The following is a 23,750-nucleotide window of genomic DNA, read 5'->3' on the forward strand; positions in this document are numbered from 1 at the left end:
AGTACAGAGAAGGTTCACCAGACTGATTCCTGGGATGTCAGGACTTTCATATGAAGAAAGACTGGATAGACTCGGCTTGTACTCGCTAGAATTTAGAAGATTGAGGAGGATCTTATAGAAACTTATAAAATTCTTAAGGGGTTGGACAGGCTAGATGCAGGAAGATTGTTCCCGATGTTGGGGAAGTCCAGAACAAGGGGTCACAGCTTAAGGATAAAGGGGAAATCTTTTAGGACCGAGATGAGAAAAACATTTTTCATGTGTGGTGAATCTGTGAAATTCTCTGCCACAGAATGTAGTTGAGGCCAGTTCATTGGCTATATTTAAGAGGGAGTTAGATGTGGCCCTTGTGGCTAAAGGGATCAGGGGGTATGGAGTGAAGGCAGGTACAGGATACTGAGTTGGATGATCAGCCATGATCTTATTGAATGGCGGTGCAGGCTCGAAGGGCCGAATGGCCTACTCCTGCACCTATTTTCTATGTTTCTATGTTACTGCTGTGCCACCGTGCCGCCCAAAATGTCCCCACTGGTATCTTAGAAAACCCACAAAATCGTCATATCAAAAGGTAGATTGTTTTAAAATCCGGTTTCACTCATCAATTTGCTGAAAACTAAATAGAAAGCTAAATCAATTTCTGGATTGGTACAGGGGTCGGGGGAGAAGGCAGGAGAATGGGGTTGAGAGGGAGAGATAGATCAGCCACGATTGAATGGCGGAGTGGACTTATGCTGGGGTCTGCTCCAGTCACTTATGAACTGCCGAATGTATTTTAGGGGCTTTTGAAGGAACTCTCTCTGTTTTTTTCACTTTATTTTCAAACGATCCTTATCAAGGGTGGGGTGAGGAGTTCTAGTCATGAACATGTCGAATGAAAAACCAAAAATACCAAAATTCCATCCACTTCAATATCTTTAATCGTTTGATCGAGAGTTTTATTTTAAAAATAAGATTGATGCTAAAATGGGCAAATCGTTCGAAAAGAAAAAAAAAAACAGAATGACATTTTAAAACTTTCAGGCACCAGGTAGAAATAATGGCAGGGGGGATATTTTTTCGCAAGCGTGATGAAATCTCTCAGTCATCAATTATAATTGAAGTGGTCCCTTAATAACAATATTTACCTCAATACGTTTCACGGTCAAAATCTTTTTTCTAAGTTCAAGTAGTTGCGATGATTTATGAGCTGGGTAATTGCTTGTAATGTTGGGTTATAAATACTTGGCTTGGTCTACATGACATGGTCCTTGCCTTGCCTGTAAGTCTGCTCATGCATCAGGCACTGAGACGTGTGGGAAGGAACTGCAGATGCAGGACACAAAATGCTGGAGTGACGCGCGGGGAGGGTCCTGGTGTCGCAGCCAGCGGTAGAGTTGCTGCCTTGCGGCGTTTGCAGCGCCGGAGACCCGGGTTCGATCCCGACCACGGGTGCTGCCTGTACTGAGTTTGTACCTTCTCCCCATGAGATCTCTGGTTTCCTCCCACACTACAAGGACGTACAGGTCTGTGGGTTAATTGGCTTTGGTGAATGTAAAAATGTGCGTATGTGTGTGTGTAGGTGGGTGGTCGGTGCGGACTCGGTGGGCCGAAGGGCCTGTTTCTGCGCTGTGTGAAGGGTGAAAGGAATGGGTGAAGTTTCGGGTGGAGACCCTTCCTCAGACTCTCTGCCGTTCCTCATGGCTGTTCTCCCCCCAGTTCCACCTTCCTGGTCTTTCCCCATATCTCCTGATCCCTGTAATATCCGGCAATCTTGAACTCGATTTTGAGATCATCGCAGAAGAGGCCATTTAGTCCATTGAGTCTGTACTAGCTCTGAAAATGGAGCTCTGAAAACCCTAGTGCAGCCCCTTCTTCAGGCTGAGAGTCAGGGCGGAGGAGGAGGCACAGAGATAAGGAAGGGTAAGGTGTAAAGACTAGACATCAAAGCAGATGAAGTGCAAGGAAAGTGTAGAATGGATCGTTGTTAGCTGGGGGAAGGTGACAGTGAGGCGGACAGAGATATAATTAATCAGGGGGGAGAGTCAGATTGGTCGGAGAACTGGGGTGGGGGGGGGGGGGGGGAGAGACGGAGAGAGAGGGAAAGCAAGGGTTACTTGAAGTTAGATAAGTCAATATTCATAGCACTGGGTGTGTAAGCTGCCCAAGCGAAAAATGAGATGCTGTTCCTCCAATTTGCGCTGGGCCTCTCTCTGACAATGGAGGAGGCCCAGGATAGAAAGGCCAGTGTGGGAATGGGAGGGGGAGTTGAAGTGTTTGGCAACTGGGAGTCATTTCCCTGTTACGAAAAGAAATCATCCTTTCTTTTCCAACTCATAAACATCGAGCGCGTGTAAAAGTGGTGGCAGTTTAATTCCTCTCGACCACACATTACGCAATGCTACCTGCCAAGCCCACAGAACATACAGGCTGGGGTTGAAAGCCAATTAAACAAAGAAATACACTTGGAGTGTGTTTACGAGCATCTCTCCGTGAGGCTCTGAAGATGTATTGATGCTTCAGAAGCTTGGATTGTTGTTAAATAAATACGTCGAGTCTGGTTCAGTTTAGTTTGGTTTGGTTCAGTTTACTTTAGTTTTTTTTTAGTTAACTTCAGTTAGGTTTAGTTAGTTTTAGATAAGTTGCGCGGAAACAGGCCCTTTGGCCCACCGAGTCCATGTCGACCAGCTATCCCCAAATATTAACACCATCCCAGGTAGACAGAAGTGCTGGAGAAACTCAGCGGGTGCGGCAGCATCTCAGAAGCGAAGGACTATTTCCTTCGCTCCATAGATGCTGCTGTATCCGCTGAGTTTCTCCAGCATTTTTGTCTACCTTTGATTTTCCAGCATCTGCAGTTCCTTCTTGAACATTAATACCATCCTACACTTGGGACGATTTTTTAATTTATACCTAGCCAGTTAACTCTGTCTGAAGAAGGGTCTCGACCTGAAATGTCACCCGTTCCTTCTCTCCAGAGATACTGCCTGTCTCGCTGAATTCCTCCAGCATTTTGTGTCCACTTTTGATTTAAACCAGCATCTCCAGTTTGTTCCAACACCAACTCATTTATAATATACGTTCCCTTTAATTAATGACAGTTGGGTCTGTGTTTGCATATTTGACGGTTTACTATTTGACGGCAAGAGTCCTCTTTGAGTCTTACAGAGCTGAAAAAGGCCCTACAGCCCACCTGGTCTGTGCTTGACCCATCAAAGCTGGTCCCTTTTGCCCACCTATGGCCCACAAACCTTACAACCTTCCCCATCCATGTACATGTCCAAATGTCCTTTGACTGTTGTTATAGTCCCTGCCTCAACCACCTCCTCTGGCAGCTCGTTCCACACACCCACCGACAAAGTTGCCCCTCAGATTCCTATTAAATGAATGAATGAAGGAATAAGTTTATTGGCCAAGTATATACACATACAAGGAATTTGCCTTGGTGCTCCACTCGCAAGTAACAACACAACAGAGGAAGCCATTAAGAATGACACATAAAACATGAATAATAAAACATTATAGTTTAAACATGTGAATGAAATAAAATACCAGAGCAAAAGGAGGCTACAGACTTTTGGTTGTTGAGTAAAGCTACTACTCGTGGGGGAAAAAAAAGCTTTTTGTGTCTGGCTGTGGCAGCTTTGACTGTCCGGAGTCGCCTTCCGGAGGGAAGTGATTCAAAGAGTTTGTGGTCAGGGTGAGAGGGGTCAGATCTGATCTTGCCCGCTCACTTCCTGGCCCTTGCAGTGTACAGTTCGTCAATGGGGGGGGGGGGGGGGGGAAGGCTGCAGCCAAGTTGGTGATATGTAGAGTACTGCCCTGCCAACTATAAATTCAGAAGGTTCAATAACCTCTCAGCTGATCAGACGATTCACTGCAGCCTCCAGATGTCGTGCTTGGTGGCTGAGTCAAAGCAGATCATGATGGTGAAGGTAAGGACAGACTCTACGATGGCCGTATAGAATTGGACCATCATTGCCTGTGGCAGATTGTGTTTCCTCAGCTGCCGCAGGAAGTATTCAAGAAGGAACTGCAGATGCTGGAAAATCGAAGGTACACAAAATTGCTGGAGAAACTGAGCGGGTGCAGCAGCATCTATGGAGCGAAGGAAATAGGCCTATTTCCTTCGCTCCATAGATGCTGCTGCACCCGCTGAGTTTCTCCAGCAATTTTGTGTACCTGCCGCAGGAAGTACATCCTCTGTTGTGCCTTTTTGACTCTGGAGTCGATGGTAGCCCCCCGGTGGAGATGATGGTTCCAAGGAACTTAAAAGATTCCACAGATGTGACAAATTGCACCCCTCTCATCTTAAACCTCTGTCCCCTGGTTCTTGATTCCCCTGCCCTGGGTAAAAAACTATGTACTTTCACCATCTCAGATTCAGATTCAATTTTAATTGTCATTGTCAGTGTACAGTACAGAGACAACGAAATGCATTTAGCATCTCCCTTGAAGAGCGACATAGCAAACGATTTGAATAAAAAATAATAAGTGTCCGGGGGGGGGGGGGGGGGTGATTGGCAGTCACCGAGGTACGTTGTTGAGTAGAGTGACAGCCACCGGAAAGAAGCTGTTCCTCGACCTGCTGGTTCGGCAACGGAGAGACCTGTAGCGCCTCCCGGATGGTAGGAGGGTAAACAGTCCATGGTTGGGGTGAGAGCAGTCCTTGGCGGTGCTGAGCGCCCTCCGCAGACAGCGCTTGCTTTGGACAGACTCAATGGAGGGGAGCGAGGAACCGGTGATGCGTTGGGCAATTTTCACCACCCTCTGCAATGCCTTCCGGTTGGAGACAGAGCAGTTGCCATACCATACTGTGATGCAGTTGGTAAGGATGCTCTCGATGGTGCAGCGGTAGAAGTTCACCAGGATCTGAGGAGACAGATGGACCTTCTTCAGTCTCCTCAGGAAGAAGAGACGCTGATGAGCCTTCTTGATCAGAGTAGAGGTATTGTGGGTCCAAGAGAGGTCATCGGAGATGTTGACTCCCAGGAACCTGAAGCTAGAAACACGTTCCACCTCCGTCCCGTTAATGTGGATGGGGGTGTGCGTGCCGCCTCTGGACTTCCTGAAGTCTACAATGAGCTCCTTGGTCTTCTTGGAGTTAAGGGCCAGGTTGTTGTCAGCGCACCATGCTGCTAAGTGCTGGACCTCCTCCCTGTAGGCCAGCTCATCGTTGTTGCTGATGAGGCCAATCACCGTTGTATCATCTGCATAGTTGATGATGGTGTTAGTATCTCTATTCCCTTATACTCATCTATACAATAAATTATTTTGTAGGGTTGATTCTACATGATAATAATTGCAAAAAGATATGTTCTGTGCAAAAAATTTTGCAGTGTGGAAGGAGTTACATTTGTGTGGAATCAGCACTTGTGGATTGCCTAGGTAAAAACGTATAATATTAATAATAATGTAATAAATAATTTATATAATTATAAGAAATATCATTATAAAAATTCTAATAATGATAGGGTTAAAAAATACATTTCTCACCTTATTTGACACTATTTTATTGATAATGAATCTTTCTAAGTTTCCTTTAATAAATTGCAAATGAGTTTGGGTTAGACATAAGACATTGGAGCAGAATTAGGCCATTCAGCCCATCATGTCTACTCCGCCATTCAATCACGGCTGACCTATCTCTCCCTCTCAACCCCATTCCCCTGCCTTCTCCCCATGACACCCGTACTAATTCAGAATCTTTAAAATACATTGTCTCTTTGCCTCCACAGCCGTCAGTCACAATAAATTCCACAGATTCACCATCTTCTGGATATAGAAATTCACCCATTTAAAGTAATGGAGTGATACAGTGTGGGAACAGGCCCTTTGGCTCACCTTGCCCACACCATCTACGCTAGTCCCATCTACGCTTGTCCCATCTACACTAGTCCCATCTACAAGAGTCCCACCAGCCTGCGTTTGGCCCAAATCCCTCAGATCCTGTCCTATCCATGTACCTGTCCAAATGTTTCTGAAATATTACGACAGTCCCCCAGCGATACTGATTCTGGATGATCAGCCATGATCATATTGAATGGCGGTGCTGGCTCGAAGGGCTGACATGGAAGGTGGACATAAATGCTGGAGAAACTCAGCAGGTGAGTCGGCATCTGTCATAGATGCTGCTGCACCCGCTGAGTTTCTCCAGCATTTTTGTCTACCTTCGATTTTTCCAGCATCTGCAGTTCCTTCTTAAACAAAACATGACAAGGATATCTTGGCGTTCTTGAGTCGTACACCATGGAAACAGGCCCTTCGGCCCAACTTAAGACTTAAGACCTCCAATTATGATTGATGACCAAAACATTTTATCAAAAAGTAAATCAAAATATTTTTTTAACATACGTGCCTTCTGTTCTGTCTGTACCTGACCTGCAGCTCAGCACAAAGCTGGTTTTGGTCTCTATAGGGCATAGTGTAGGTTAAAAGTCCACTTCAGTAAGCAGAGGAAATGTAAAAGTTTTGTCCCGTCTACCGAGGCATTGCGCTGAGGTTGTGTCAGATAGATCTCCGAGATTAGTTAGCTAAAGATTCGGCAACACATTTAGATTGAGGCTGGGGACTTCCATCGAAGCTTCTCAATATGAACATTATCAACATTAACACTGATAAGAGAGAATATATTCATTCATAAAATGGCCACCCTGCGCAGAGTGTATAAAGAAAAAAAAAAAAAGCAGATGCTGTATTTAGAGTCAGTCATAGAGTTATATAGTGTGGAAACAACAGGCCCAACTTGCCCACACCCACCAACATGTCCCATCTACACTAGTCCCACCTGCCTGCATTTGGCCCATATCCCGCTAAACCTGTCCTATCCATGTACCAGTCTGAAGAAGGGTTTCGGCCTGAAACGTTGCCCATTTCCTTCGCTCCATAGATGCTGCTGCACCCGCAGGGTTTCTCCAGCACTTTTGTCTACTATCCATGTACCTGTCTAGCTGTTTCTTAAACGTTGCGATAGTCCCTGCCTCAACTCCCTCATCTGGTAGCTAGTTCCAGACACCCACCACCCTTTGTGTGAAAAGGTTACCCCTACAACCTATGTCCTCTAGTTTTCGATTCCCCTACTCTGGGCAAGTGACTCTGTGCATCTACCTGATCTATTCCTATCATGATTTTCTATACCTCTATAAGATCACCCCTCATCCTCCTGCACTCCAAGGAATAAAGTCCTAGCCTGCTCAACCTCTCCCTGTAGCTCAGGCCCTCAAGTCCTGGCAACATCCTCGTAAATCTTCTCTGCACCCTTTCCAACTTGACAACGTCCTTCCTATAACATGGTGCCCAGAACTGAGCACAATGCTATAAATGTGGCCTCACCAACGTCTTATACAACCGTATCATTACCGCCCAACTTAGACATAGAAACATAGACAATAGGTGCAGGAGTAGGCCATTCGGCCCTTCGAGCCTGCACCGCCATTCAATATGATCATGGCTGATCATCCAACTCAGATTTTAAGATTTTAAGATTTAGACAGGAGAAACTGAACTTGTTCTTGGTACAAAATTATAATTTCTTATCTGGAATTGTCAGAAGAGGTGGTAGATGCAGATACGATTACAACATTTAAAGGGCATTTTATAATCAATCACAATCACAATAAAACTTTAATAGAAACATAGAAAATACGTGCAGGAGTAGGCCATTCGGCCCTTCGAGCCTGCACCGCCATTCAATATGATCATGGCTGATCATCCAACTCGGTATCCCGTACCTGCCTTCTCTCCATACCCCCTGATCCCTTTAGCCACAAGGGCCACATCTAACTCCCTCTTAAATATAGCCAATGAACTGTGGCCTCAACTACCTTCTGTGGCAGAGAATTCAACAAATTCACCACTCTCTGTGTGTGAAAAATGATTTTCTCATCTCGGTCCTTCTACACTCAATACTCTCCCTGACTTCACCCCAACTTGAAACATGACATAGCTTAGTTGAGTTTATTATTGGCCCAAGTAGCAAGGTTCAGTGAAAAGCTTTTTGTTGGGCGCTGTCCATCCAGTGAAAAATATATACAACTACAATCAAGCCATCCTTAGTGTACAGTAACAGGATAAAGGGTATAATAAGCAATAGACAATAGGTGCAGGAGTAGGCCATTCGGCCCTTCGAGCCAGCACCGCCATTCAATGTGATCATGGCTGATCATCCCCAATCAGTACCCCGTTCCTGCCTTCTCCCCATATCTCCTGACTCCGCTATCTTTAAGAGCCCTATCTAGCTCTCTCTTGAAAGCATCCAGAGAACCGGCCTCCACCGCCCTCTGAGGCTGGGAATTCCACAGACTCGCAACTCTCTGTGTGAAGAAGTGTTTCCTCATCTCTGTTCCAAATGGCTTACCCCTTATTCATAAATGTTTAGTTATGTATATATTAGTCAAGGTATATACGATCACTCCTCAACCTATTTAGTTCAGTTTAGTCTATTGTCACGTGTACCGAGGTACAGCGAAAAGCTTTTGCTGCATGCTACCCAGCCAGCGGAAAGACAATACATGATTATAATAGAAACATAGAAACATAGAAATTAGGTGCAGGAGTAGGCCATTCGGCCCTTCGAGCCTGCACCGCCATTTAATATGATCATGGCTGATCATCCAACTCGGTATCCCGTACCTGCCTTTTCTCCATACCCTCTGATCCCCTTGGCCACAAGGGCCACATCTAACTCCCTCTTAAATATAGCCAATGAACTGGCCTCAACTACCCTCTGTGGCAGAGAGTTCCAGAGATTCACCACTCTCTGTGTGAAAAAAGTTCTCCTCATCTCGGTTTTAAAGGATTTCCCCCTTATCCATAAGCTGTGACCCCTTGTCCTGGACTTCCCCAACATCGGGAACAATCTTCCTGCATCTAGCCTGTCCAACCCCTTAAGAATTTTGTAAGTTTCTATAAGAGCCCCTCTCAATCTCCTAAATTCTAGAGAGTATAAACCAAGTCTATCTAGTCTTTCTTCATAAGACAGTCCTGACATCCCAGGAATCAGTCTGGTGAACCTTCTCTGCACTCCCTCTATGGTAATAATGTCCTTCCTCAGATTTGGAGACCAAAACTGCACGCAATACTCCAGGTGTGGTCTCACCAAGACCCTATACAACTGCAGTAGAACCTCCCTGCTCCTATACTCAAATCCTCTTGCTATGAAAGCCAACATGCCATTCGCTTTCTTTACTGCCTGCTGCACCTGCATGCCTACCTTCAATGACTGGTGTACCATGACACCCAGGTCTCGCTGCATCTCCCCCATTCCCAATCGGCCACCGTTCGAGCCGTTCACAGTGTACATGATCAAGGGAATAATCTGAATAAAGTTTAGTGCAAGATAAAGCCAGGAAAGTCCGATCAAAGATAGTCCGAGGGTCTCCAATGAGGTAGATGGTAGCTCAGGACTGCTCTCTAGTTTTTGGTAAGTTCATGATAGAGGCAGAATTATGCCATTCAGTCCATTGCATCTACTGCTCCATTCAATCATGGCTGATCTATCTCTCCCCATTCTCCTGCCTTCTCCCCATAACCCCTGACACCTGTACTAATCAAGAATCTATCTATCTCTGCCTTAAAGATATCCATTGGCCTGGCCTCCACAGCCGTCTGTGGCGATGAATTCCACAGATTCACCACCCATCCACCACATTGCAGGTAGGGGCAGTTTAGTTGCCTGATAACAGCTGGGAAGGAACATCGTGTACAAGAGAAGCAAGTCACTGTCAGGTAGGTGGGAAAAATATTGTGTGACGTGCATGAGGTCACTCTGAACCACAAGGTACTTTGCTTCACAACAAAGCTATCTTCCCAACGATGCAACCTGATGTGAAACTGTATGTAAAGTGCGAGTATCGTGATGAAGGGGTGGTTTTATATTTGGGTCACTTCTGATCAATATCAAAACTGAGCGATGATAGCTATCAACAGAGGTTAATATAGAAACTGGATAATGGGTATAAAGTTTAGTATGGTTTGGTTTAGTTTAATTCAGTTTAGATTAGTTTAGTTTAATTCAGTTTAGATTAGTTTAGTTTAGTTTAATTCAGCATAGTTTAGTTTGGTTTAGTTTGGTTTGGAGTTTACAATACAATGCAATACCATTTATTTGTCATTTGAACCTCACATGAGGTTCAAACGAAGTTTGGTTTCTGCAGCCAAGAACCAAGACACACGCCCACCACAATTTACACAAACACCCATCACGGTGAATCTCCTCCTCACTGTGATGGAAGGCAAAGTCTTGTCTCTCCCCTGCTCTCCATTCTTCTCCCGATGTCAAAGTCAAAGCCCCCGGCAGGCGCTAGCAAGTCCGCGGCCATTTAAAGCCACACCGGGCGATGTAAGGCCCTGCCCCGGGTCTTGATGTTGGAGCTCGTAACGCTAACGGCAGGTAAGCACGGGAAGACTCGCTAATGGCAGGTAAGCACAGGAAGACCCGTGAAGATTTTTCAACATGTTGAAAAAAAGTCCACGAGAGCCCCGAGTACCGACGAGTGGCCATTACCATAAATCTCCGAGTTCGAATCAGGGCAAACTCGGGAGAGCTCTTGGAATGAACTCGTACCGTGGGACAGGGGTTTAAGGAAATGTGGCACAGATTTAAAAGTCTCACCATTGACAAGTCTGTTTACCATTTACAGATTTACAAGTATGTTGCCAGGACTCGAGGGCCAGAGCTATAGGGAGAAGTTGGGCAGGCTAGCATCTTATTCCTTGAAGCACAAAAGGCTGAGGGGTGATCTTATAGAGGTGCTATAAAGGACACGAGGAACACAAGTTGTGTAATTGTATAGAGTCTTTTACCCAAAACAGTGGAATCAAGAACCTTCCCCCAAGTAAGTGAATTGAGGACCAGAGGACATAGGTTTTAGGTGAAGGGGGAAAGATTTAATAGGAATCTGAAGGGATAACTTTTTCACACAAAGGGTGGTAGGTGTATGGAACAAGCTTCCAGAGGAGGTAGTTGAGGCTGGGACAATCTCAACGTTTAAAAAACTGTTAGACAGATACATGGATAGATTTGGAGGAATATGGACCAAGTGCAGGCAGGTGGGGCTCATGTAGTTGGGACATGCTGGGCGGTGTGGGAAAGTTGAGTCAATGGGCCTGATTCCACGCTGCATGACTCTATGACTCTATGACTATGACCGCTGATTTGCGATGAATGGACTTCCCAATCTTCCAGTCTGCCTCATTGCGGCCCTTGCACTTTTTAAATTAATTTGCGCTTTCTGTTCTGCACTCTATTAATTTTCTGTTGCGCCACCTGATGTATTCGTGCATGGAAAATAGGCGCAAAATGCTGGAGTAGCTCAGCGGGTCAGGCAGCATCTCTGGGGGGGGGGGGGGGGGGGGAGAATAGGTGACGTTCTGGGTTGGAACCCTTCTTCAGACTGAAAGTAGAGGTGAGGGCGTAAACTGAAGGTGGGAAGCAGGTCAACATAATTTGGGGGCAACGGCAGATGACCTCAGGGAGGGTGAAGGGTGGCCCATTGTTGGCTGGGGAAGGTTTGAGAGGCTCATGAGAGGCATACACGGGTGTCAACGGTGGAACTGGTCAGATGACTAGGGTGGGGGAAGGAGGGGGGTGAGAAGGGGGTGAGCAGAATGTGGATCAAAAGGTCTAGAGAGGGTGTAAGGCCATCTGGGGGAGTCCAAAAGGAGGTGGACCATTGGAGGCATTAAATGAAAAGGTCCAGAGAATACTATATTCATTTAATTCATTCATCACCGTTGAAAACATTAGTGACGCAGTGGCGCTGGTTTCCGATGGGAACGATGACGGACGCAGCACACATCTCTGTCCTCCAGTTCCTGCGGACTTCCGCCGCTGGAAGTACAGGATGTTGGTGTGTGTGTGTGTGTGTGTGTGTGTGCTTTATCATCATTCCTTACAATGCTATGTACGACAGCGATCGCAACTTCTACTGAAGTGTGGACGGCCGTTGGCTCGCTAGAAGCCCATCCGCCCTTTGACAGGTCTTGTTTTTGGTCCTGCTGGGGGGTCCACAGCTCCCTCCTCACCTGGCGAACCATGTGGGGGAGAGGGTTAAGTCTATCCGACCATGGAGCGGATAGCACGGGATTACATGGTACCCGTGGCGGGAGGGGAACTCCCCCCGACCTGACCTAACCTGTCCTACTCCTTTCTAATCTCCACAGGGAGAATGTACAAACTCCGTACAGACAGCACCCATAGTCAGGATTGAACCCGGGTCTCTGGCGCCGTGAGGCAGCAACTCTACCGCTGTGCCAACGTGCCACCCCCCAATTGATTTGACAAACGCCTGCATTTAGTGGGAAGTTATTAACCAGTGCATTGAAACAAAGAGGGATGCAACAGAATCCTATGATATTGCACTCATCAGCACATTATACTATTTTCTTTTGCAACGCAAGTTCAAACTCTGTAATCAGCAAATTGTATCATTTTTACAAAGTGGGCAGATGGAAACGCTAGATAGCAGACCAAAGGTTACTATGAAATGGCGGAGGATCTACAGTAAATGATGGCCTCACCAAGAAAATTAGCAAACACCACGTCACGTACGTTCTGCCATTTACTTTATTTCAGTTTAGTTTAGAGAGTCAGCACAAAAACAGGTCCTTCTGAGCCCACGCCCTCCCAGCGATCTCCCCGTACACCAAAGGGCCTTGTCCCACGCCGATTTTTTTTGGCGGCTGTCGGCGTCATTGACTGACGTATTGGGGCCGTCGAAAGATTTTGAACATTTCAAAATCCAGCGGCGACCAAATAAATGTTGCGTCATTCGAGGAAACGCCGCACGTCAATACGTCGTCACGCCGCATCACGCCGCGACTTTTTCCGTTACCTGATACGTCAGTCAATGATGCCGGCAGTCGCTGAAAAAATGGGCAAGTGGGACAGGTTCTTAACATATATAACATATAACATATAACAATTACAGCACGGAAACAGGCCATCTCGACCCTACAAGTCCATGCCGAACAAATTTTTTTCCCCTTAGTCCCACCTGCCTGCACTCGTACCATAACCCTCCATTCCCTTCTCATCCATATGCCTATCCAATTTATTTTTAAATGATACCAATGAACCTGCCTCCACCACTTCCACTGGGAGCTCATTCCACACCGCCACCACTCTCTGCGTAAAGAAGTTCCCCCTCATATTACCCCTAAACTTCTGTCCCTTAATTCTGAAGTCATGTCCTCTTGTTTGAATCTTCCCTATTCTCAAAGGGAAAAGCTTGTCCACATCAACTCTGTCTATCCCTCTCATCATTTTAAAGACCTCTATCAGGTCCCCCCTTAACCTTCTGCGCTCCAGAGAATAAAGACCTAACTTATTCAACCTATCTCTGTAACTTAGTTGTTGAAACCCAGGCAACATTCTAGTAAATCTCCTCTGTACTATTTTGTTGACATCCTTCCTATAATTTGGCGACCAAAATTGTACACCATACTCCAGATTTGGTCTCACCAATGCCTTGTACAATTGTAACATTACATCCCAGCTTCTATACTCAATGCTCTGATTTATAAAGGCTAGCATACCAAAAGCTTTCTTTACCACCCTATCTATATGAGATTCCACCTTCAAGGAACTATGCACGGTTATACCCTGATCCTTCTGTTCAACTGTATTCTTCAATTCCCTACCATTTACCATGTACGTCCTATTTTGATTTGTCCTGCCAAGGTGTAGCACCTCACATTTATCAGCATTAAACTCCATCTGCCATCTTTCAGCCCATTTTTTCCAAATGGCCTAAATCACTCTGTAGACTTTGGAAATCCTCTTCATTATCCACAACACCCCCTATCTTGGTATCATCTGCATACCTACTAATCCAATTTACCACACCTTCATCCAGATCATTGATAGGTTCTTAACACTATTCTACACACAGTAGGGGCAACTTTTTTTCCGTCTTCCATCACAGTGAGGAATGTGGAGGAGTCTCTATGGTGGATGTTTATGTTAAAATGTGTTTTGTATGTTCTGGTGCTTTTTTTATTTGTATGACTGACTTGGCAAATGAAATTCCTCGCAACATACCTGGCAACATACCAGTGTAATGTGGATAAATGTGAGGTTATCCACTTTGGTGGCAAAAACAGGAAAGTAGATTATTATCTGAATGGTGGCCGATTAGGAAAGGGGGAGATGCAACGAGACCTGGGTGTCATGGTACACCAGTCATTAAAAGTAGGCATGCAGGTGCAACAGGCAGTGAAGAAGGCGAATGGTATGTTAGCATTCATAGCAAAAGGATTTGAGTATAGGAGCAGGGAGGTTCTACTGCAGTTATACAGGGTCTTGGTGAGACCACACCTGGAGTATTGCGTACAGTTTTGGTCTCCTAGTCTGAGGAAAGACATTCTTGCCATAGAGGGAGTACAGAGAAGGTTCACCAGACTGATTCCTGGGATGTCAGGACTTTCATATGAAGAAAGACTGGATAGACTTGGTTTGTACTCGCTAGAATTTAAAAGCTTGAGGGGGGATCTTATAGAAAGTTACAAAATTCTTAAGGGGTTGGACAGGCTAGATGCAGGAAGATTGTTGCCGATGTTGGGGAAGTCCAGAACAAGGGGTCACAGTTTAAGGATAAGGGGGAAATCTTTTAGGACCGAGATGAGGAAAAGTTTTTTCACACAGAGAGTGGTGAATCTGTGGAATTCTCTGCCACAGAAGGTAGTTGAGGCCACAGTTCATTTGGCTATATTTAAGAGGGAGTTAGATGTGGCCCTTGTGGCTAAAGGGATCAGGGGGCATGGAGAGAAGGCTGGTACAGGATACTGAGTTGGATGATCAGCCATGATCATATTGAATGGCGGTGCAGGCTCGAAGGGCCGAATAGCCTACTCCTGCACCTATTTTCTATGTTTCTATTAAAGTTTTATTGTGATTGATTATACCAATCCAATTAACCTACAAACCTGTACTTCTTTTGAGCATGGAAGGAGACCAGAGCACCTGGAGAAAAACCACGTGCAGACAAGCGCCTGTAGTCAGGATGGAACCCGGGTCCCTGGCGCTGTGTGGCAGCAACTCTACCGCTGCGCCACCGTGCCGCCCATTACTGAAAGCTAAGATTCTCAGTTAATGCCAAAGTGTCTTTTCCAGTTATTGACTCTGAACTCTGCAGCCAAATCTCTCAAAGGCATTTTCCATTTCCAGAGGACAATCATTGGGAATTTACATTTAAAAACTACAATATGTAACAATGTGGAATTCCATTACCATTAATGAAAATATCAATCAGCAGTGGGCATAGCTTTAAGGTGAGGGGGGCAAAGTTTAAAGGTGACTAGACCAAGTGGGACCCGTCGGGTTCCGTCCCCTCAACACGCGGTTGCGGGGGGGGGGGGGGGGGTGTCGCGGCCTGCGGCATCACACACACACACACTAACCCCCCCCCCCCAAACTGACACTAACCACCCCCCTTGATGTTATATTAATATTATTAAATTGCTCCTTTTATCCCATCCCCGCTCTATCCACTCACGCATAGCCCCTAACTCGCAGTCTAGAAAGGGAGAGGGAAGGGGGCAAGTTTGTTTTTTTTTACTCAGAGCGTGGTGGGTGCCAGGGATGGTGGTGGAGGAAGATAGAATAGTGACATTCATGGGACTTTTAGATAGGCACACGCATTTACAGGGAATGGAGGGATATGGACAGATAAGAATTCAGCATGGCACGGTGGTGCAGCGTCTGGGTTTCAATCCTGACCACACGTGTTGTCTGCACAGAGTTTGTACGTTCTCCCTGTGACCTGCGTGGGTTTTTCTCCGGCTGTTCCGATTTCCTCCCACACTCTAAAGACGTACAGGTTTGCAGGTTAAATGCACAAGAAGGAACCGCAGATGCTGGTTTACTCCGAAGATAGACACAAAAAGCTGGAGCAACTCAGCGGGACAGTCAGCATCTCAGGAGAGAAGGAATTAGTGACGAGACCTTTCCCGAAACGTCACCCATTCCTTTCCTCCAGAGGTACTGCCTGTCCCGCTGGGTTACTCCAGCTTTTGTGTCTATCTTCAGGTTTGCAGGTAAATTGGCTTTGGTAAAAATTGTACATTGTTCCTTGTGTGTGTAGAATAGTGTTAGTGTGCGGGGATCGCTGGCCGGCGTGGACTCGGTGGGCAGAAGGGCCGGTTTCTGTGCTGTGTCTCTAATCTAAACTAAATTCCACTGGGGGCGAACATTATTATAACCATATAACCATATAACAATTACAGCACGGAAACAGGCCATCTCGGCCCTACAAGTCCGTGCCGACACAACTTTTTTTCCCCTTAGTCCCACCTGCCTGCACTCATACCATAACCCTCCATTCCCTTCTCATCCATATGCCTATCCAATTTATTTTTAAATGATACCAATGAACCTGCCTCCACCACTTCCACTGGAAGCTCATTCCACACCGCTACCACTCTCTGAGTAAAGAAGTTCCCCCTCATATTACCCCTAAACTTCTGTCCCTTAATTCTGAAGTCATGTCCTCTTGTTTGAATCTTCCCTATTCTCAAAGGGAAAAGCTTGTCCACATCAACTCTGTCTATCCCTCTCATCATTTTAAAGACCTCTATCAGGCCCCCCCTTAACCTTCTGCGCTCCAGAGAATAAATACCTAACTTATTCAACCTATCTCTGTAACTTAGTTGTTGAAACCCAGGCAACATTCTAGTAAAATTATATAGTGTGATATTAAATTAAATAAGTCTGAAGAAGGATCTCGTCCCGAAACGTCGCCCATTCCTTCTCTCCAGAGACGCTGCCTGTCCCGCTGAGTTACTCCAGCATTTTGTGTCTATCTTCGGTTTAAACCAGCATCTGCAGTTCCTTCTTGCATAAAAAAAACTACTAAAGTAGGTCTTGTGATCATGTTCGGCATGGACATTGTGGGCCGAAGGGCCTGTTCCTGTGCTGTACTGTTCTATGTTCTACATGGCCCGATATTTGAGAATTAGATTCATCAGGTGACATTATGTGTGCGGAATTACGAGCTTGGAAATAATTGTTGCGTTACTTTTAAGCGACCTGAATTGCCTGCTCGTGGAAACATAGAGGAATTAATTTCAAGAAATCGTGAAACAGTTCCAGGGAGAGTAGCAAGATATCACCTAGATTTGTCATACAGAGGCCAGCCAATTTGAAAATGAGTCGTTCAGAGAACTTCATAAACAGAACCAAGAATTTGATTTCTATGAACTTTTATGAACAGTTATGTGCAATGATTCTCAAAATCGTGTCATTTTGGAACTGAGAAAAACATTACAGCAGAATCAGCAACTCAAATGAGACAACAAAAAGTTTTCATTTTGTTTTCTGACCCTGACTTGATTTGTAAATTTGTGTCACAAGAAATGCAGCCAAATTCTATAACTAAATGTTTTTTTTATAATAGCAATCTCTTAAAATATCCAACTCGGATTAACCGGAGTAATGTTAAAAGATCATAAGTGATAGGAGAGGAATTAGACCATTCGGCCCATCAAGTCTACTCTGCCATTCAATCATGGCTGATCTATCCTTTCCTCTCAACCTCATTCTCCTGCCTTCTCCCCGTAACCCCTGACACCATTACTAATCACGAATCTATCTATCTCTGCTTTAAAAATATCTATTGATGGCCTCCACACTTTCTGTGGCAATAATTCCACAGATTCACCACCCTCTAATAATAATAAATTTTATTTATGGGCGCCTTTCAAGGCAGAGGTGAAGAGATGGGTCTTGAGATGAAAAGGCGGGACTGGAAGATGGTGAGGGACACGGAATTGCGGATCATCAGTTGGGGGAGGGAGTTCCAGAGCCTGGGAGCTGCCCTGGAGAAGGCTCTGTCCCCAAAACTGCGGAGGTTGGACTTGTGGATGGAGAAGAGACCGGCCGATGTGGATCTGAGGGACCGTGAGGGTTGGTAGGGAGGAAATTTCTCCTCAGCTTCTTCCTAAAAGAAAGTTATTTTATTCTGAGGCTGTGACCTCTTGTCCTAGGCTCTTCCACTAGTGGAAACATCCTCTCCACAGCCACTCGATCCAGGCCTTTCACTATTCGGTATGTTGCAATGAGGACAACCCCTCGTCCTTCTAAACTCCAGCGAGTACAAGCCCAGTGCCGACAAACATCACATTTCTTTCACTACTTTATTTTAGTACCATCGCTGAAAGAAGCTATTCAGGATATGATTACTGAATATCACACGCACTACTGATCAAAGGAAGAGGAATAGTAAGGGCGTGACTAAATGGCGAAAAATTATAACTTTATCTTCGATTAGTAGATTTAGATAATCGAGATGGTGCACTTGGTGTTCTCTGCCCCTTACATCCATTCTATTCACATAATGTAGGTGGACTTCAAAGGGAGTATACCACATGATTACAGTCATACTGCGTGCAACTTTCCCACACCGACCAACATGTCTCATCTACACTAGTTCCACCTGCCCACGTTTGGTCCATATCCCTCCAAACCCGTCCTATCCATGTACCTGTCCAAATGTTTCTTCAATGTTGTGACACTATCTGCCACAACTACCTCCTCTGGCAGCTCGTTCCATACACCTACCACACTTTTTCTGTGTGAAAAAATTACCCCTCAAGTTCCTATTAAATCCTTCAACCTTCACCTTAAACATATGTCCTCTGGTTCTTGATCCCCTACTCTTGGCAAGAGACTGCGCGTCTACCCGATCTATTCCTCTCGTGATTTTGTACACCTCTCTGAGATCACCCCTCATCCTCCTGAGCTCCAAGGAATAGAGACCCAGCCTGCTCAACCTCTCCCTGTATCTCAGGCCCTCAAGTCCTGGCAACATCCTCATAAATCTTTTCTGCACCTTTTCCAGCTTGTAAACCTTACAGTATGAGACTGTATGGGTGTGCAACCATATAGTTTGTTGCCGAATGATTTTAGTTCTTTTAGGTTTGAGAAATACCATGGAAACGGTACCTTGGTCCCACCGAGACCTCGCCAATCATCGAGCACCCGTTCACACACGTTCTATGTGATCCCACTTTCTCATCCACTCCCTGCACACTCGGGGCAGTTTATAGAAGTCGATTCTATCAGTCTGAAGAAGGGTCTCGACCCGAAACATCACCTATTCCTTCGCTCTGTAGATGCTGCCTCACCCGCTGAGTTTCTCCAGCATTTTTGTCCACCTTCGCTTTTTCCAGCATCTGCAGTTCCTTCTTAAACATTTACCTCTCAGCAGCTCAGATACAAAGGGTCAAAATGGCTACCCTACCTAGAGTGCTGGGTTAAAATGGCTGCCACTTACAATGAAAGTTCAACCAGTTCAACTACACTGCTCGCCTGTAGCATCGATTTAAAATAATTCTGAATAAGTATTGATTAACATTAATAAGATTAGCCGAGTATTATTTACATTTATTTTCCCAAGGCATCAGAAGCACCAAAGTGTTGTTCTGTTTCCCAGAAGAATAGGCAGTGAAATAATTTAACCGCACCGCATTTGTCTTGTGCACTGGAAAGATATTTATACTACATGAAGTGTGTGTGTGTCTCCCTGTGTGTGTGTCTCCGTGTGTGTGTGTGTGTGTGTTGGTGTGTGTGTGTGTGTGTGTGTCTCCCTGTGTGTGTGTGTGTGTGTGTGTATGCTATTAAAGTTCAAGATGTGCATATGTTTTGAAGAACTCGTAGAAAAAAAACCTCGCGATACGATCAATATCTGAGAAACTACATTGCTTTGGTGTATCTGATAAATGATCATAATCTGACTTCCATTTTTGTGAGAGAATCTTGCTTTAATATTGCACGGCTCTGCAATTTGAATTTGCTTCTGTGTTGATGCTGTTGCCTGTTCAGAAATGTTTACTTAGCTCATGTCTCGATACTTCACTACATTAAAAAAAAATCACGAATAAGCCTTTCAATTAGAAGATCATTTCAATGAAATTATTTTTTTTACTTTTTTTTCCAAAATGGAGACACTGTCACCTAAATTTTCCAATGCGTATACATTCAATGATTGGAAAATATATTTATTTGAGGTTCCATAGAGTCATGGAGCGATACAGTGTGGAAACAGGCCCTTCAGCCCAACATGCCCACACCGCCCAGCTACACTAGTCCCACCTGCCCGCGTTTGGCCAATATCCCTCCAAATCTGCCCTATCCATGCACCAGTCTAAATGTTTCTTAAACATTGGGATAGTCCCTGCCTCAACTACCTCCTCTGGCAGCTCGTCCCATACATACACCACCCTCTGTGTGGAATGGTTACCCTTCAGATTCCTTTTAAATCTTTCCCCCTTCACCTTAAACCTATGTCATCTGGTCCTCGATTCGCCTACTCTGGGCAAGAGATTGAAATGAAAAAAATATATGTGTTTTTAAATCACAGATCCTTGCCACAATGAAAGACCGAAGGAGAGATTTTGGATAATGTCTGCCGGCTGAAAATATTTGCAGTTATTTCAAAAGTAAAAAGAAAAACTCCTGCAACAGTTAACCTTGGTAACAATTGGTACCTTCGTTGGCGAAACTTTGGAATCAAAGATATTGTCGGAGAAATTAGTGTGGAGAATTCAACGTGGCTGCAATTTACTATTATTTTACTATAAACAGAACTTGGTCTGAATGTGAAAATAGACTCTGGTTATATGAGTGTCTTCATAACACAATCACTCGGAAACCACATTCAGAAGCGATAAGGTTGAGAGAAAAAAAATATCTCTGGAACATGCGGAAGATTCTGCATCAGCACGAAAATAAAGGCGGGTATTTGTCTTATAGAAAATATCTTTTGCCAGTTCTGTTGAGGGAGCCATTAGCCATGAAAATTATCTTTTTATTGGTGCTGCATTCTGCATTTTTCCAGACTTTTCGCAGTTTATGTCGGGTTTTTTAGCGACAATTCGTATTTTCTTGTGAACTCCTTTCGCGACAATAATGTTAAAAATTTAGTCGAACGGAAAAACAGTTAAATATATACAACTTCCAAGTTAAGTTGATTATTTTTTTACTTTAGTACTTGTTGCTTATTTATTTGTCTGTTTGCTTTTTAATATTTGCTGAGCACAGTACCCTGTGAAACCCCTAGAAACAAAATAAATGTTTGGTGTACATATATAGAAACAGACAAATAGGTGGACAATTACAGTGCAAATGTCAATAATTCAGTACATACCACAATAAAATGCTCTTGACTCTAGATTCTTAAGGACATTATTGCCATAGAGGGAGTGTAGAGACGGTTCACCAGACTGATTCCTGGGATGTCAGGACTGTCTTATGAAGAAAGACTGGATAGACTTGGTTTATACTCTCTAGAATTTAGGAGATTGAGAGGGGATCTTATAGAAACTTACAAAATTCTTAAGGGGTTGGACAGGCTAGATGCAGGAAGATTGTTCCCGATGTTGGGGAAGTCCAGAACAAGGGGTCACAGCGTAAGGATAAGGGGGAAATCCTTTAAAACCGAGATGAGAAGAACTTTTTTCACACAGAGTGGTGAATTTCTGGAACTCTCTGCCACAGAGGGTAGTTGAGGCCAGTTCATTGGCTATATTTAAGAGGGAGTTAGATGTGGCCCTTGTGGCTAAGGGGATCAGGGGGTATGGAGAGAAGGCAGGTACGGGATACTGAGTTGGATGGCGGTGCAGGCTCGAAGGGCCGAATGACCTACTCCTGCACCTAATTTCTATGTTTCTATGTTAAGTTGGCAACAAGGTCATCAGATGGCTTGGGATAAGTTGAATCGTATGGTTAAGAACATGGTTTTATCTATGTCGTCTAGAACCAGGCAACATATATTTGTTATAGGGTCTGAAGAAGGGTTTTGGCCCGAAACGTTGCCCATTTCCTTCGCTCCACAGATGCTGCCGCACCCGCTGAGTTTCTCCAGCTTTTTTGACTACCAACATCGATTTAAAATGAGAGGGGCAAGATTTAATAGGAACCTGAGGGCCAACTTTTTCGCTCAGAGGCTGGTGGGTGTATGGAATGAGCTGCCAGAGGAGGTAGCTGAGGCAGATACTATAACCGTATAGACAAGTCACTTGGCCTGCTACAGGGATAGGAAAGGTTCAGGGGGGATATGGACCAAATATGGACAAATGGGACAAGCTTGGATGGGAGGTATTTGGTCAGCGTGCATGGGTTGGGATGTATGATCTGTTTCCATGCTGTATGGCTCTATGGTGGCATGGTGGCACAGCGGTAGAGTCGCTGCCTCACAGCTCCAGAGATCTGGGTTCGATCCTGACTACGGGTGCTGTCTGTACGGAGTTTGTACTTTCTCCCCGTGACCTCGTGGGTTTTCTCCAGGTGCTCCGGTTTCCTCCCACACTCCAAAGACGTACAGGTTTGTAGGTTAATTGGCTTGGTGTAAATGTAATTAGTCCCTAGTGTGTGTAGGAGAGTGCTAGTTTACGGGGGTCGGCAGTCGGCACCGACTCGGTGGGCCGAAGGGCCTGTTTCTGCGGTGTATCTCAAAACTAAACCAAACTAAACTGAATGGGACCAGCTTAGCTGGGGTATTTTGGTTGGCATGGATGGGTTTGGGCTGTAGGCTGTATAACTCTGAGACTCTGTAACTTCTACTGAGGTATATATTGAGAGCTAATTCAATTTTAATAAATTGACTCCATCTCTCAAAATTTAGAACACTCTCCAAGTACATCTCTAAAGAAATCTGTTTTTGCCGACAGGGAACTTATTGTTGAGAATCAAAGTTCCTGGCCATGGGGTTAAGGGGCTGTCCCACTGTACGAGTTCATTCAAGAGCTCTCCCGAGTTTAAAAAAAAATTAAACTCGTGGTAAGCACGTAGAATGTACGTAGCGGGTACGTCGGAACTCGGGGACGTCTCTCAGCGGTTCGTAACGCTAACGGCAGGTACTCGGGAAACGCGGTAAGCCCGGGAAGACTCGTGAAAATTTTTCAACATGTTGAAAAATGTCCACGAGAGCCCCGAGTTCCTACGAGCGGCCATTACCGTAAATCTCCGAGTTCGAATCGGGGAAACTCGGGAGAGCTCTTGAATCGGCTCGTACAGTGGGACAGCCCCTTTAGGAGGGAGAGATAGATCAGCCATGATTGAATGGTGGTGTAGACTAGACGGGCCGAATGGCCCTTTTCAGCTCCTATCACTTATGATGTTATGACCTTATGAATAATCATTTCTCATTTAGTGTAGTTGAACTTTATATGTACGGTTCACCGTGCCTGCAAACATCTAACGTAGATTAAGGCAGATACACGTCCCACTTGGGATGAGTCTTCATGGTGTAACCAGGTAAAACTTAGTCACAGGAGCACAGTCATAGGTCCTGCAGACCAACGCATCCATGATGAGCAAGATGCTGACATACACTTTTAGTTTAGTTTCGAGATACAGCGTGGAAACAGGCCCTTCGGCCCACCAAAGTCCGCACCGACCAGCGATCCCCGCACACTAACACTACCCTACACACACACTAGGGACAATTTTACATTTATACCAAGCCAATTAACATAGAAAACTGTCCGTCTTTGGCGTGTGGGAGGAACCCGAAGATCTCGGAGAAAACCCACGCAGGTCACGGGGAGAACGCTCAAACTCCGTACAGACAGCGCCCGTAGTCGGGATCGAACCCTGGTCTCTGGCGCCGTGAGGCAGCAGCGCCACCGTGCTGCCCACATATACTAGTCAGGTTTGCCTGCATCTGACCCAAACGTTCATTCCAAAGTGACTATTGGTGTGAGTTTGTACGTTCTCCCTGTGACCTGCGTGGGTTTTCTCCGGGCGCTCCGGTTTCCCCCCGCACTCCAAAGGCGTG

Source organism: Leucoraja erinacea, chromosome 22 (assembly GCF_028641065.1).
Source record: "Leucoraja erinacea ecotype New England chromosome 22, Leri_hhj_1, whole genome shotgun sequence".
Lineage (NCBI taxonomy): Eukaryota > Metazoa > Chordata > Chondrichthyes > Rajiformes > Rajidae > Leucoraja > Leucoraja erinaceus.